The sequence below is a fragment of the Ixodes scapularis genome, unplaced genomic scaffold, assembly GCF_016920785.2.
Source record: "Ixodes scapularis isolate PalLabHiFi unplaced genomic scaffold, ASM1692078v2 ptg003683l_1__unscaffolded, whole genome shotgun sequence".
Classification (NCBI taxonomy): Eukaryota; Metazoa; Arthropoda; class Arachnida; order Ixodida; family Ixodidae; genus Ixodes; species Ixodes scapularis.
The window spans coordinates 31,732-36,646 of NW_024610350.1; the positions used below are offsets into that span (position 1 = coordinate 31,732).

Genomic DNA, 4,915 nt, shown 5'->3' on the forward strand with positions numbered 1-4,915 from the left:
AAACCACAAAGTAATAATCGCAGCCTTATACCTGTCATTATTGTGAAAAAGAGGACACATAAATACCGGCAGTGTCCTGTTGGTGAAGTTCTTCAGCTGCGCTTCTGCAGCGAAAAACTGTTCCATGTTGCTGAGAGGCATCAGGAACAGCTCGGGTGGTTCAGGCCTGGCCAGTTCCTGGGGTGTCGCCTGTTCCCCGGGCCTCGCCTGCTCTCCCTGGTGCTTGAAAGACACCACGTGCCTGAGCACCTGCCCAACAGACTTGCAGTTGTTCTGCTGCTGTAGGTGCCCATTCTGGATGTGCAGGTCGATCACGACCTTAGCAGCTGAGCGTCGAAGGCTGCAAGATAAGCAAGGCATAAGAAAGCATTATCCATTTTGCTGATCGACATTATGCACTGATAATGGGAAGAAACGTTTCAGAAACATGGGTTTCGGGAAGTTTCAGAAGGACGCTCAAACTTTAAGGTGTTTCGCATGGGTTTGGGTAGCTTTGGAATGGCTGCCAGACACAGTAAGAGTGATACAAAATTTTGTAGAAATTTAAGAGACGTTATAATTTGTATGCTATATTCATAAATTTAATAAAAAAAAACATTTGTGTTAATCAAATAACCTTTTAGGGGAGAAACGGCCCCAATTTTCGGAACTTCACAGTTTTGGCTTATATGGTGAATAATGAATGCTCCCACAAAGTTTTATAATGTTTTTTGACAATCAAAGCAAATAAAAAGCAATATTAATTTGTCGGCGACGCACATGAGATGCGCTGCGCTTGGCTGCGATAAGCACAAGTTTAAAAATCCGATATATAGGTCCGTGGCTATTAGGCCTAGCCCGATGCCTGTACCCTCGTTAGAACTGCCATTTCCTGGGCTTTCAGGACGGCCTTTTTTAAAACTATCAACCGTCTAAAAATCGGAGAGAATCCCGTAAAGCACACTTGCCCTGGGATAAAAAACGAAACTCGTGCTGCAAGCAGCTGCTCTGTGGTCACATAATACCTCGAGCCTAGGCATATGACGCTTTAGAATGAATTGGCACTTCCAAGTGAAGCACGGGTCGTCAATTGCGTCCCTCGTTAAATAGCAGAAGTTCCCAATGCAAGTTTGTTTTCTATCGCTTCACTCGCAGCATACAGTGCGTAACAGATGATCCACTTCTTCAGTTCTGGTAGCAGACGACGCGACGGCGTCTTGTTTCCCGCAGCAAACGACTCTGGGACAGACAAACCCTCCCCCTTTACTCGCGTTAGCAGGTGACGTGACTGTTAAAGAAATGTCAGCTCCTCCAGTACAAACCTGCGGAGATCTCTGTCTCACCAACCACCAAAATCTGGCCATTGGTACAATATTTCAAGGTACTAACACAAGCTGCACAGCACGGCGCCGAAGCAAACTTGCTGCACATAAAAACAAGCCTCTAAGCCGTCCGTCGAACCTCTCCAGAGTAGGACAGCACCACGGCTGTTCTTGGCAGCATGCAATGCTTTCTCACAGCATTACGAGAAAGTTTTGTGACCAGTAGCGTATTGAAGGACTCGGTCACTACTGTAAATGCAAAAATATTCCAAAAGCCGGGAATCATAATGATCAAAAAAACTGCTCCGACTTTACTCAACAAGATTAACAATTTAATCAAACGTTTCGTCTCCCATGCAGGAAACATCGTCAGTGAAACCTACAAGCAGGAATGAGAGAAAAAACTTCAACAGTCCTATTTAAGCAAGTCCGCGTACACATCGGGGAGGGGGCCGCGGTTCGAGTTGCAAGCTGATGAGTCACTTCGGATGAACCATGATTCCACGAACCTGCGTGGAATCATATACTGTACTGTGCATGTGTCGCTATGAAGATTATGGAGCTAGCTAAATTGAGCAACTGCACGCAAGCTAATGTGGTCAAGCATGCGAACAGAGGGCAGCTCAAAAACGTGTGCTAGCACATCATCAGGAGTTTAGATGAAAAGGAACAGTACAAAATAATACTTACTGCATTTTTGCAAACTTGATGCTCTGAATGAAGGTCAGTCAGGGTCTGGTGCACGGGACAAGATGTCAGCCCCAGACATTTCACTTGGCCACACGCCGTTGTTTCATACTCACGACGAACCACAACAGAGGAACGGACGCCACAGTTATTTTGTCATTCTCTTCGATGAATTGTACTCCTCCTCACTAGAATGAAAGGCGTGGTAAGACATGATGTTCATTCAAGTTACTTCACACTGTCAAGTCTTCGCAAGCTTTAGCATACATTATAACTCCATGGCTATATCCGCATGCACGGCCACAATGAAACAGAACGACGTCGCATTCCGGAATACGCCAAGTGACAGAAGTAGCGGTAAAAAAGAAACAAACGGTGCTCATTGCGCGTCAAGGTCTGTTTACATCATGCTTTGTAGCTTTTTACTTGCAACGGTTTCGTGATATCAAGGTTTCTTGGTATCACGAATTTACGCTTATTTACGTCCAGTTTTTCAAGCAACCGCAATGGCGTTTCAACTATACTCCGTTCATCCTTAAGCTGAGACTAGAAGCTCAGCCTTTAACGCGAGCTTTCTGCCCTTGCTAAAACAAGTGCGAACGCGCAGTCAGGCGCAACCAAAGCACTGCAGAAGCCAGCGAGCTCGTGCTGAAGGCGGAGATTTTAGTCTCAGCTTAAGGGCGAACGGAGTATACATTCCTTGCATATGACGTACGCTAGGTAAAGACGGGGCCCTCTGCCATGCTGGTGGTGGACTTCACAACGCGCGCACGCGCTTACCAAGGCGTACGATGCCGCTAACTGCCTGGACATACACCGTATTTTCATCGAAGGTACCTAGTTTTGTTTCATGTAAACTTGGAAAAACGAGCAGTGCTTACTATGATGACGTTAAGCCAGCACATGCGGAATTTTTCAGCATTGGTACGATTGCGCTACGAGCAGAAAGTTTCGATATACCGTTAAGTTATAATGCAAAAAAAAAAAATGTGTCGCAAAAAAAAAGAAGTATTGCGCGCAGCAAAATTTGTATATGAGCGGCTCTAGGAGTCACCTGTAAAAAAATTGTTACGACTGTGCGAAGTATGGTAACCAATGCAAGGTTACCGTGATAATCTAAACCCTGATCGAAGGATAAATAAAATAACGGACAAGCGTCTCGTGGACGGCACAAACCGATGCACCGGCAGCGGCATCTCGGCGAGCTTGCATGCCTCCTCCTACACGGCGCGGTCGCCCTCTGAGACCGCCTTGATCTCCGGACACCGTGCGGTGCCAGCCACGAGCGCTAGAACACCCACCCACCCGTCCGTCCGCCCGTCTCCCCCGGATGAAGCGCGAGGATGGGACGACGAGCTAGCGGGACGGTGAGGCGACGCCCCTGACGCCCGACTCTTCTCCCCTCACCCTACGCCAAGAGTCAGTGACAAATGCGCCTAGCGCGCGCACAGGATTGACTCTATCCCCCCCCCCCTAATTTCACTTCAACGCTTACAACACACAGAGGCCGCCGCCGCCGCCGACCGACCGACCGATCGCCGTCTCGCCGGTCTCGCCAGGCTTGCGGCGCGACACTCGCCCGTATTCGGCCGGGCGCCCCGAAGGTGCGCTCGAAGCGTGGAAACGGCGCGATGCAACGAAAGGCAAAGGGCATCTACACCACGAACGGGCATAAGCCGATGCAAATACGTGCGCGAACGTAAACGGTAGAAAAGTGCCGTCGCTCGCCACTATGAAATAATCCGCGGCCGCATCTCTTTCCTGCTGCTCGTACCATCTCTTACTTGACAGCTACTCCGTCTCGCGGGACATGCCGAGGAAACGATCGTCGGGATACGGCGAAAGGCCGTCGAGTCAACCACCAGCATGATGCTTGCCGGCGTTGTTGAGCAAAGTTGGTTCACTAGGCCTACGTACGACCAAACCGACAAAACACGAACATCAAAATCAAAGCACGGGCGGGTAACTTCGAGCGATTTCTGCCCCGCATAGATTTACACGCAGCGCTTTCACTCGCCACCACGGTCACATGCAATTTTTTTAACCCAGGAGCCACCGTACCTGATCCATGCCGCGAACCACGCCAACGAAAAATCAACGCACACTTTGTCTCACTCGCCATTTTCGTTTGCTTACCTTGTCCGGCTTTGGATTGGATGCTGGATCGGCTTTCTAGCAAAGTCTATCAACAGCTGGCTGGATGCTGGATGAGGTCTGTTATAGTCTAAACACGAAGTCCCAAATATATGGTCGTGCTACTGTGCTACTCTAAGTAAAGAAGAAAAAAAAAAAAAAAAAAAAAAACGAGGACAGGAAGGGATACCTGACGTTTTACGAAGTGCACTCTGGGAACTTGTTGGCCACTCAGTTTCGGTTTCGATTGAGCAGCTTCCTTTCATGATATCAGGCCGTGACCGAATGCTCCGCTTGCGTTTTCGATTATCGGACTTTTCACGAATGTACATACACACCATTGTTGAACGATACAAAACTAAGACTGGGGCAATTTTCTTGGTTTCCGAAACACCGGATGTTGTGCGTGCGTGTGCAAATGTAGTAAGACGTGGCTTAGTCACCTCACCCGCGAGTGCATCTTTGAGCTCAATTTGAAAAATCCCGTCTAGTACCAGTGAACTACAACTGAAATTTGGTCACCTTGAGCCTTACACGTATTTTGTTTCCAAACGTCCGCTTCTTGTTACTTCATTGGGCAAAATGCAAGCCGCATTCTCACAGGAGTATCAAAGTTGAGCCCAGCGTTGACGCATGAACGTTTAACTGCACAAAAATTACAATGATGTTTTCCTCGTGTCATCAAATATCGCCCACTCAAATTTTACGCTGATAGGAGAATAGGTTTTCGCAAACACTGAGGTCGGCTAGCTGCGACGGAGGCTCTAACAAGCGTCTCCTACTCCTCGCTAAGC

The 4,915-nt window shown here is 48.2% G+C and overlaps 1 long non-coding RNA gene across 1 annotated transcript; it reads right to left on the reverse strand.

The window, feature by feature from the left end:
- Positions 1 to 308: 308 nt before the first annotated feature.
- LOC120844884 lies at positions 309 to 4,099 on the reverse strand. Its single transcript, XR_005716496.2, has 3 exons — positions 4,050 to 4,099; positions 1,992 to 2,176; positions 309 to 340 (listed from the first exon to the last, which is right to left on the reverse strand). It is a non-coding gene; the product is annotated as an uncharacterized LOC120844884 (long non-coding RNA).
- Positions 4,100 to 4,915: the final 816 nt, after the last annotated feature.